A 12,244-nucleotide genomic window follows, 5' to 3' on the forward strand; every position below is an offset into this window, starting at 1 on the left:
TGGGGGATCACAGGCAAGTCACCTGAGCTGGGCAACTCCCTAAGATTCTAAGCTATAGGTGAGTTTCTGATCTGAGTAGGCAAAAGAGCTTTCTGCCTTAGGATTTCTTTACACAGAGGAAATCAGAGGTGTGGACCAAATAACAACCACCAAAAAACCCTGTGTGTATGAATGTATATGTAACATATAGAAATATAATATGTATATGTCATGAATATTGTTCATTGTTATTTAGTAATTTTCAGTCGTGCCTGACTCTTTGTGACCCCATTTGGGGTTTTCTTGGCAAAGATATTGGCCATTTCCTTCTCCAGCACATTTTACAGATGAGGAAATTGAGGCAAATAGTTGAGTGACTTGCCCAGAGTCCCATAGCTAGTAAGTGTCTGAGACCAGATTTGAATTTAGGTTTTCCTGACTCCAGGCGTGGCATTATATCCATTGCCTCGCCTAGCTGCCCCCAAAAGTAGACTAAATGACGTCTAGGGTCCCTTCTAGCTCTACGTCCAAGAGCCTGTAAATGCTAGATTTGGAGTTATGAGACCTGGATTTAAATCTTTCGGGTACATGGATACTAGTTGTATGACCGTGGTTCAATCACTTAACCTCTTTGAAATTCAGTTTCTTCATCTCTCAACTGGTGATGGTGATACTTGCACTAATCCCCACTGGGCCATTGTGAGGAAATCCACATATCTCAAATGATGTTGGCTGATGATGGTTTATAAACCATCAAACCCTATATTGTATGCGAGTTGCTGTTTTCCTACCATGCAATAATATGCAAATATAGATACCAACTTTCGGCTGGTTCTGAAAAGCATACATAGCCTATACAAGATTTGGATCTCAGCACCAAAACACTTCTGTCATTATGGATACAAAAGACCATAGGATAAAGAAGGTATGTTTACAGTGGATTCTCACTTTTGAAGGGAAAGAGGCTTCCTGTACACTACAAAGATTTATTTCACAACTCCATGTCTATGAAAAAGGTGTTTAACTGATTTAGTGATAAGGTTCCCTAAGGGAAATATTGTAATATTTGCACTGAGGGTAGATTCTTCTCTAGGAATCTTTCAAATAGCAGAGACATAATATAAGGGTCGATTGAATGAGATGCCCCTCTGGGTGGAATGGTATAGGCAGAGACTGTTCTGGAAAAAGGAAAGTACCAATCCTCAAATAGTCTCATTCTAAATATGTCTTTTCCTATAGCTAATCTTTTTATTTTTTTCTTCCCATTCTGATTTTAATTTAGGCTTTGCACTGGGTTCATGGTTCTGAATATAGACTAAAATATTTGAGTCTGCAAATAGAAACTAAATATTTGAGGGGTGCCAATGCATGTGTTTGAGCAAAAATGAAATCCATAGACAAGTTCAGGATGGAAAGGGAGGCAGGTCTTTGGGTGGGTCAGTGCCTGTAAAGAGTAAAGATTTAAGGAATTGTTGGAATAATGGTTGGTCTGACCCCTGTGAAGGTCATTAGAGAAAGGTTAATAAATCATAGGAAGTTTGGTTTAGAATTATGGAATCACAGAATTTGAGAGTTGGAAAAGACCTGTGTCCATCTAGTCCAATCCATGCTTGAAAAAGAATTCCTTCTATAGCATAACCCAACAACTGAGTATCTTTACTCAAGTGACAGAAAACTCAGTGACTCTTGATGCAACTCATTTAATTTTTGAATGGCTCCAATCGTTACAGACCTGTTTCTGCCATTCAGCCTAAATTTACCTAACCTATTCCCGAGCCACCCCTCCCCCCTCGGCCAAACAGAATAAATCTCTTCCATATTAATTTACTTCTATTGTTATTATTCATATGTGGTAAGAGTTCAGTAGTCACTTAGATTTGTGTGGAAATGACAATGCAAGTTTTTATTGCACCAAGAACCAAGAGTGGTCATCTGTATATGCCTCAATGTAGTTAGGGGGCTTCTGGTCAAATCATACATCAGTTACAGAACATAGCCTAGAGTAGACATATCAAAATGGTAAAAGAATGCAATGTGGTTTTAACATTTTATCACTTATGCCTACTAAGAATTGATATCTGAGCAAATAATGGATGTGCTTGATGAAAAAAAATTTCTCATCAGAATTTTATTTTCAGATAATCAGGTAAAATTGCTAAAATATCCAACATGCTATTTTAGCCACCTGTTTTATCAAAGTTACTGTTTTTTTTTATTCATGAACGAGATATCTCTTGTAATCATATTATTGATTAACTTCTGCAGAGATACATCTTACCTTAAATATTTTAGAAGACCAAGGAGTGTCTTGAATGAAGATATAGGAGATTATTTAAAAATACAATATAATACAACAAATACAAATTAAACTCATTTGAACAAGTGAATTCATGTGAACATCATTGCCTAAAATCCAATGAGTCCAATCGGATTTGATTGACCTGTTTGTCACTAAATCTCTTAATGGGACATTATGAGCAGAGTAGAAGGAAGAGTGATGAAGGAGGAATAAGGAAACCCAGATTCTACCCTTGGCTCTACCATTCACTAATTATGTTACTTTGGGTAAATCACCTTTCTTCTCTCGGTCTCATTTTCCTCTTCTGTAAAGTGAATAGATTGGACAAAATCATTCCAATGGTACCTCTTATCTTTGACCTTCTGATTCTATCATTTACTTATTCTACAAAAGGCATGGAACATTTTTTTTTCATCAGGCCTGATGTTATATTCCTGTTCTGTTCATTAACAATGAAGACAAGTCCCGGCAGAACTGATTTCCTAGGGCTTGTTTTCCCTGCTTCTAAAAGCAAAGAAAACAAAGGCCCAAAATAATATTCTCCCAAAAAAAAAACCATTGATTTCCAAAGAAGCTCTGTGTGTTGAATAAAGAGGATATGAATGGCATACAGGAACCTTGCTCTATAAATAAATATGATTTACAGTTCACATTTTCCAGAAAGGGGAGAGGGGAATGGAGACACATAGGCAAGAATCCTGGTTTCTTGGCCTGCTGCTAATGTAATTTATCATACAGCCTAAGGCAAGAAACAGAAACATTGACTTTATGGTTGCCTGCCTGCTGGTAATCAGCAAGTGGGGTTTTCTTCCATTTCTGACTGTGTGTGTCAGGAAAAGGGGAACAAAGTCCAACTGGAAGATTAACCTCGGGCATAGCTCTTTCTTCTGCAACAGGCAATCGGAATAGTGTAGTTAGCTCAGTTGGAGTGAAAAAAAAACCTTATTTTTTCATTCCCGTTTCATTTCCTAGTAATATCTACTACTTACAAAACCATCTTTCACATCTGGCTTGTGCACTAACTAGGAAAGATAATAATGATAGAGGTGGACTGTTTTGTTCTGTTTTGTAAATAGTATTTTATTTTTCTCCATTTATATGTAAAGAAAATTTTTAGCAATCATTTTATAAGATTTTGAATTCAAAATTTTTCTCCCTCCCTTCTTCCCCTCCCCTCTTCTAAAAATGATAGGCAATTTGATATAGGTTATACATGTGCTGTCATGTAAAACATATTTCTATATTAGTCACAGTTGTGAAAGAAGAAACAGATCAAAAGGAAAAAGAAAAAAACACAAGAAAGAATAAAGTAACAGAAAAAATATGCTTCAAACTGCAGAGTCCATCAGTTCTTTATCTGGATGTGGCTAGCATTTTCCTTCATGAGTCCTTTGTACTTGTCTTGGATCATTGTGTTGCTGAGAAGAGCTGAGTCATTCACAGTTTATCATCACACAATGTTGCTGATACTGTGTACAGTGTTTTCCTGGTTCTGCTCATTTCGCTTTGCATCAGTTTATACAAGTCTTTCCAGGTTTTTCTGAAATCTATCCATTTTTTATTGCACAATAGTATTCCGTTACATTCACATACCACGGCTTGTTCAGCTATTCCGCAGTTGATGGGCATCCCCTCAATTTTCACAAAAAAGACTGCTATAAATATTTTTGTACATGTAGGTCCTTTTCCCTTTTTTATAACCTCCTTGAGATACAGACCTAGTAGTATTATTGCTGGTTCAAAGAATATGCACAATTTCATTGCACTTTTGGACATAGTTCCAAATCAGTTCACAACTCCACCAACAGTGTATTAGTGTTCCAATTTTCCTATATCCTCTCCAACATTTATCATTTTCCTTTTTTGTCATATTAGCCAATCTGATAGGTGTGAGGTGGCACCTCAGGGTTGTTTTAATTTGCATTTCTCTAATTAAAAGTGATATAGAGCACCTCTTCATTCTCCTATAGATAGCTTTGATTTCTTCATTTGAAAACTGCCTGTTCATATCCTTTGATCATTTATCAATTGGGAAGTGGTTTGTATTCTTATAAATTTGACTATATATTTCTCTGTATATTAGAGAAATGAGGCCTTTATCAGAGTCACTTGCTGTAAAGATTATTTCCCAGCTTTCTGCTTTCCTTCTAATCTTGGTTGCATTGGTTTTGTTTGTGCAAAAGCTTTTTAATTTAATATAATCAAAATTATCTATTTTACACTTTGTAATGCTCTCTATCCCTTGTTTGGTCATGAATTCTTCCCTTCCGCATATATCTGACAGGTCAACTATTCTTTGCTCTTCTAATTTGCTTATAGTGTCATCCTTTATGTCTAAATCATGCACCAATTCTGACCTTATCTTGGTATATGGTGTGAAATGTTAGTCTATACCTAGTTTGTGTCATATTATTTTCCAATTTTCCTAGCAGTTTTTGTCAAATAGGGAGGTCTTATCCCAAATGCTGGGGTCTTTGGGTTTACCAAACACTAGGTTATCAACTCTGCTATCTGCTTCCATTTTATGAGACAGTTCATCCCAATAATATTCACAGTCATGATTACTACCTGTGTATTTCCCTCCATTCTACTCTTCCTCCTCTTTGTCCTCCCTCTCCTTTCACCCATTCCCTCCTCACCAGTGTTTTGCCTCTGTCTGCCATCTCCCCTGATCTGCCCTCCCCTCTGTCAGTCACCTCACCTCTACTTGATCTCCTACCCTCCTACTTTTCCCTGTTAGGTAAAATCGATTTCTATACTCAACTAATTGTATATATCATTCCCTCTTTAAGCCAATACTGATGAGAGTAAGGTTCAAATGATGCCCATCACCCATCCTCTCATCTTCCCCTCCATTGTAACAGGTCTTTATCACCTCTTCATGTGAAATAATTTATCCCATTATACCTCTTCCTTCTGCACCCAGTGTGCTCCTCTTTTAAATCCCTTAATTTTTTTATGTCAATCCCTTAAATTCACCTTATACCCATACCCTCTGTGTATGTATATTCCTTCTACCTGTACTATTAGTGATACAATTTTTAATAATTACAAGTCTCATCTTCCTGTAATCAGTTTAGCTCTATTGAATCCCTTATGTTTTCTTTTATTTTTTTTACCTGTTTATGTTTCTTTTGGGTCTTGATATTGGAGGTCATTTTTGGTTTAGTTCTGGTCTTCTCCTTATGAAAGCTTGAAATCCTTCTATTTCATTCAATAACCATTTCTCCCTTGATGTATTATGCTTAATTTTGTCTGATAAGTGATTCTTAGTTGTAGTCCTAGCTCCTTAGCCTTGTGGAATATCATGTTCCATGACTCCCAATCCTTTAATGTTGTGGTTGCCAAGTCCTATGTAATGCTGATTGTGGCTCTCCTATATTTATATTGTTTCTTTCTGGCCACTTACAGTAATTTTTTCTTTGACCTGATAGTTCTGAATTTTGGCTATAATGTTCCTTGGAGTATTTATTTCAGGATCTCTTTTCTGAGATGATTGGTGGATTCTTTCAATGCCTATTTTGCCCTCTTGTTCTAGGACATCAGGGTAGTTTTCCTTGATAATTTTTGAAAAGATGCTGTCCAGGTCCTCCTTTTGATTATGGCTTTCAAGTAGTCCAGTGATTCTGACATTGCCTCTCCTGGATCTATTTTCCAGGTCACTTGTTTTTTCCATAAGGTATTTAACATTCTCTTCTATCATTTCATTCTTTTTAATTTGATTGATTCATGATGTCTCATAGAGTCATTAGCTTCCACTTGCCCAATTCTAACTTTTAAGGTGTTATTTTCCTCAATTAGCTTTTGTACTTTTTTTTTCCATTCAGCCAATTGTACTCTTTAAGGAGTCATTTTCTTCAGTGGATTTTTGTATTTCCTTTTCCATTTGGCCAGTTCCACTTTTTGGACACTTTCCCAAGCTGTTGACTCTTTTTTCATAATTCTCTTGCATCACTCTCATTTCTTTTTGTCATTTTTCTTCCACCTCTCTTATATGATTTTTAAGCTCCTCTTTGAGCTCTTTTATTGAATTCTTTCTGGGCTGCAGACCACTTCTTATTTTTCTTTGGAGTTTTGCCCATAGGTGTTTTGATATTGTTGTCCCATTCTGAGTTTGTGTCTTCCCTGTCATGATAACAACTTTCTATGGTCAGATTCTTTTTTTGTTGTTTTTTGTTCATTTTTTGGCCTTTTTCCTTTCTTTTAAATTTGAGGTCTGCTCCAAGAGTGGAAGGGACACTGTCTTAAGCTTCTTGTGCCAGTGGCTACAGGCCCTGGCTATTTACCTGGTGTTGTACTGATGTTTCCATGAGGCCCACAGAGGACTGTCATGTCTAGTGCTGTGCTGAGGGCATGGATTGGGGGGTGGTTGTCACTGCTGGAGGTCGTAGGGGTCTAACAGGTTACCTGGTTCTGAGCTAGAGTCCTACTGGTATCTGGCATGTACTGAGCACTGGTGGAGTGTTTCTGCATTTCCCTGGGGCTACCCTGCAGCATGTGATGGTCTGACCTCTGGAAGCTACCTATTTGCCCAGAGCTAAGGTGGCCTGGTTTTAAAGCCAAAAGCCTTCATAGTAAAGAAGGCCCCAGGGTACAGACTTATCTGAAATGGAAAAATAATGATGAACATAGATGACTACCAAATCTATTCATCTGGCCTGGATCTCTCTCCTGAGCTCCAGTGGTCTATCTCTGACTGCTTACTGGGAATAATAATTATACTTGTAATGATAGCTTGCATTTATTTAGATCTTCAAGGTTTCCAAAACACTTTCTCTTTATCTCATTTGATCTTCACAACAACCCTGGGAGAGAGGTGCTGATATTATCTCCAGTTTACAGATGAAGAAACAGAAACACATTGTAGTTAAGTGATTTGCCAAAGATCACATAGCTAGTCATTATCTAAGTGGGATTTGAACTCAGGTTTTCCTGAGAAGACTCCAAGTCCAGCACTCTATGCACTGCCTGATATTTCAAACAGGATATCCCATAACCATCTCAAACCCAACATTTATAAAACTGAACTCATTATCTTTTCCCCAAAACCCACAGTATCTCTTGCATTTGTCCCCTTCTCTCTACTCACATAGCCAATGCCGGCTTCATCCCTCAGCCAGGATCATCACCATAGCAATCCTAAATGTTCTCCCTGCCCCAGATAAGTTTACATTCTATTGAGAGAAACAAAATGCACACATATATTTTATATACACTTATATGTATATATGGGGTCTCCCATTACAGAATATAAATTCCCTGAGGGCTGGAATTATTTTATGTTGCCTTTGTATATCCAATACTTAGTGCCTGGCATATATTCGGTTCATTCCAGTCATTTTTCAGTCATATCTGACTTTCTATGACCCCTTTGGGTTGGTTTTTTTTTTTTGCAAAGATACTGGAGTAATTTGCCATTTCCTTCTCCAGCTCATTTTACAGATGAGGAAACTGAGGCAAACAGGGGGTAAGTGACTTATGCAGGGTCATACAGCTACTAAGTATCTAAGGCCAGATTTGAATTCAAGGAGATGAGTCTTCCTGTCTCCAGGCCCAGCACTCTATCCACTGTACCATCTAGCTGCCCCCAACATATATTAGGCACTTAATAAATGTTTAGCAATTGATCAACTGATAAAACAACCTCTGGATAAACTGTACCCCAAGTGTTTAGATTTTCAACACAATTTTCAGTACCTATTAGAATCAACTCTCAGGGTGAATGCCCAGCAGTCACTTTTTTCTGAAATCCAACTATCGCGCCATTAGAACGTTTTTATTTGAGATGATGAAGGCATGGAGGATACCCACAAAAAATCTGGTGGTGTTGAAAAAGGCATCAGTCCATCCTTCAGAGAGTCTGTCTGGTCTTGCCCTTTTGAGAACTTGGGGGGAAGGAAGTGTTGCTATGTTGATGGCACCATGAGGATGGGTGTCATTTGGTGTCAGGTGAGTAAAAAGTGGTCACAATGAGGAGGGCCACAACGTAGAAAGTTCAAGTACTGCAATGTCATATGTGGCCCTCTAGATCCTCAAGTGCAGCCCTCTGATTGAATCCAAACTTCACAGAACAAATCCTTTTATTAAGGGGATTTATTCTGTGCGGTTTGGATTCAGTCAGAGGGCTGCACTTGAGGACCCTGAGGGCAATATGTGACCTCGAGGCCACAGGTTCCCCCTCCCTGGTCTAGACTGCCATGAGAAAGTATGACCCCCACTGGGTGCTGGTACCCTAAGAAATTGCCTTGTATGGTCATTCCTTTTTGTAGTGCTGCACAGCTCTATTTCCCAACAGGTTACTCTAAGCCCTGAAACTGTATTTCTTTTACAATGTTTCAGGCATAGACAGAAGTCACGATTCTCATTCAACAGCTCCGATGACTTACCTTTTTGAGTATTTTCCTTTTCTTACTCAATTGCCTGTTACTTATGATTCCACCACTTATTGCTATGGAAGCCAAAGGGGAGGCTGTTGTTTTTCCTTTCAGGAAGGAGTTTTTGAAGGGTAAAAACCAACGACAAATGTTGCTTGGGTGCCAGGTTGCATTTTCAACATTCTTTTCCCACACTGTGTACATTTGACATATGGCCAAAAAAAAAAATAATCATATCTCTTAGACATGGAACATAGGCTCACAGAAATGGAACTAGATTAGAAAAATGTAATAAGAAAGAAAAAAGGTAGCACATTACCAGTCTCACATGGGAACACTTGGAATATTTGATCAAGTTAATTTGGTAAGAAGAGAGAGACAATAAAATCTAAACAGTCATAACAAGAAAGCTGCCCAAGCAGTTTCTACTGCTTGGAATTTTGGTTCTTACTGGAAATAACAGAGAAAGAGAGATCCTATAATGAGATCATCTGGAAAAAATGCTTTCAATAGACAAGAGTCCCTCTATATCTCCCCAGGGAACTTAATGGAAAAGAATCTTAGTTCAAAAAACCTAAGTGATATCTCTATTTGAAAGGCTGCATTTAAAAAAATCATATATGTTGTTGTCCTTTCTCCTTTTTTTTTTCTGAGTATGCAGACAGTACTCAGGGGACGCCAACAGAACGTTCTCCTTTTACATGAAAAACATATATTGAGTTGCTTAGTAATGTCACGGTTTCAAAATCGTTTAGATCTGGTTGCTGAATAAAGATGTGCCTTTTTGTTTCGTTATCCTGTCTGCAGTATCAAACGAAAGCACTCTTTTAGACATAAAGAACTTAGATGGTCCAATTTCTACACAGGTCAATTCACTTCAGTGGTTAAAAACATGAAAGCTTTTTAAAAGTCCTGTGATTTTGAAATAGAAGAATAATTTGCCCTCAATCAAAGAATAAATAATTAGATTTGCATTCAAAATAAATAAGATTGCTCAGACTGAGACTTTAGAGGTCTTCTGCCTTATTTTATAAAAGAGAAAACTGGTTATTTAATTTGTGGTTTACTTGAGTGATGAGTTGGTAGCAAAACTAAGGTTTTAACCTATATCTTTAACTCCAGGACCAGCATTATTCCCACTGCACCATGCCTTGAGCCCTTGGTTCCTATGCCTGCGCTGCCAAATGGTACTGACTCTGTCTACTGAGCATTTTTTTTTTTTTTACTATTAACTGGGCCTTCGCTCCTGCAAGGAGATCCTTTTATTCATCCTTTTCCTTTGTTCAGTTGTTTTTCAGTTGTGTTCTAGTCTTCATGACCTCATTTGGAGGTTTCTTAGCAAAAATACTAGGTGGTTTGCCATTCCCTTCTCCGACCCATTTTACAGATGAGGAAACTGAGGCAAACAGGGTTAAGTGACTTGTCCATCGTCACATACCTAGTAAATATCTGAGGCTGAATTTGAACTCATGAAGATGAGTCTTGCTAATTTCTAGCTCAGTGCTATATCCACTGCACCACTTAGCTGCTCTTTTCCTTATGTTGTTTTCTTATATTTCCTATAATGACTTTTCTAAACCTCTTCTTTTTTCTTCAAGCTCCCAACTTATCTGCTTCCTCCTCCTTCCTAACAGATAATCTTTATTTCTACTTTACTGAGATTGAGCTCATCCCACATGAACTCCCTCTACATCTAAACTTCTCAACAGCCTTTCCCACAAAGAATACTGCAATATTATTTATCATAATTTATAATTATAACTCAATACTATTCTTAGAGCCATAGAATTTTATACCTGGAAAAGACTTTAGAAATCATCTAATCCAACCCTCTCATTTGACGTTTGAGCAACCTGAAGCCAACAGGGGTAAAAAAAATGATTTGTACAGTCACAAGGTTCCTTTCATATCCCAGAATTCATCCTCCACTTTTAGCTATGATATTTTCCTCCCTGAAATTAGAGTGAGTGAGGAGGAGGATGGGGATGATGCAGGAATGTGACTGCCTGTTCACTATCCTCCTTTCCCAAGGCACCTTCAATGACTATCCTAACTTTTATGAGACACTTAGCCCAATTTACTAACCTTAAAAAAATGGAAACTTTCACAAAGCAACACAGAAGTAATAAAATGAGTTCAGAAGATTGTAGATTTTATAACCCTTAGTTAAGTTCTTTTCCTGGGTTGTTCTGTCATGAGTGAAAGGGACAAGGCTGTGTGTAGCTCATATTGACAGCCCTGTTTGCTAACATCTCGGAGCCAGAAAAAAAAAGTTATAGAAATTATGTGGGAAACTTTCTACTGAATTTTTTCTTAAAGTTATAGGAGAGAGGTGTTGGGGAAGGAGAAGGGAAGGTGTGAAATGCAGGGGAAAGCAATAGGTGTAAACATGTGCTGCTAAATGTTTAACAACTGGCTCTCAAAGGAAAAATGTAGACAGGACACACTATTAAGTTTAATCTACATTGTTAATGTTTTATCTATCATTTTCTTAAGTCTAAAAATCAACAAAATAATAAATTAAACTATTGATTTGTAGTTTCCTACAATGCTTACACTGAAAATTTAATAATCGACTTCAACACAAAACTATAATTTAAAATAGTTGAGAGGGGGTGGGAGAAGGAAATTCGTGAGTAAATATGGTATCCATAGTTTGCAAATAGCAATGAAACACAATCCTGATGCACAGGGAAGATTAAAGTATCACAGTATTTACTTTAAAAAAAGTATTTTAAGGTTTTTGTTGTTGTTGTTGCTATTATTAGTGGCATCTTTTGTTTTGATCTCACAAGAAGGTAGGTCACATAGTGGAAAAAGTATCAAATTTGGATTCATGGGACCTGAGTTTGAATCTCAGATCTGTCAGTTATTACCTGTGTGACCTTGGGCAGGTCATTTCAGATCTCTCGGCCTCAGTTTCCTTATCTAGAAGAGGAGATTGAACTAGATGACCTTTGAAGTCTCTTCCAGCTTTAAAGCCATTGAGCCAATGACCTTTCTTTCTGAATATATTCCTTCTCCCTTCCCTTCCCAGCCAGATGTCCCTTGCAGCAAAGAATAAAAAAGAAAGAAAAGTCCAACACAACTAAGTAACATCAAGAGAATCCGACGGTGTGTGCAGTGTTCCACACCCATAGTTCCCCACTCCTAGCATCCTACAAAGAAAGGAGAAGTTGCATTTTCTCATACCTTATCCAGGGCCAAGTTTGGTCATTGTAATTAGTGTACAGTTTCATTCTCTCCTTCCCTGGCTCCCTTAGGACTAAGTCAGGGAAAATATTTTATTCTTCAATCACGTATCAGTGTCTATATTTATTTGTTTGTGTGTGACTCCTAAATGTATGTGTTTATTTTATACTGTCAGCTCCCAGAGGGCAGGGACGAGACTCTTGGTTGTTATTGTTAAAACAATAACTGTGCACTGAGATAAGACAAAGTTGCCCCCCAGGACCTGATTGGCCTAAGCTTTCCTGAAGCAGCCTCCTTCCCCCACCCACATTCCCCAGCCAACACAGGGTAGGACAAAATAAAGGTGCCCCTGGTACCTGATTGTCCCAGACTTCCTCAATTAACTTTCTGGTCATCTAGG

The sequence above is a fragment of the Vombatus ursinus genome, unplaced genomic scaffold (genome assembly GCF_900497805.2).
Source record: "Vombatus ursinus unplaced genomic scaffold, bare-nosed wombat genome assembly UNPS02014826.1, whole genome shotgun sequence".
Lineage (NCBI taxonomy): Eukaryota > Metazoa > Chordata > Mammalia > Diprotodontia > Vombatidae > Vombatus > Vombatus ursinus.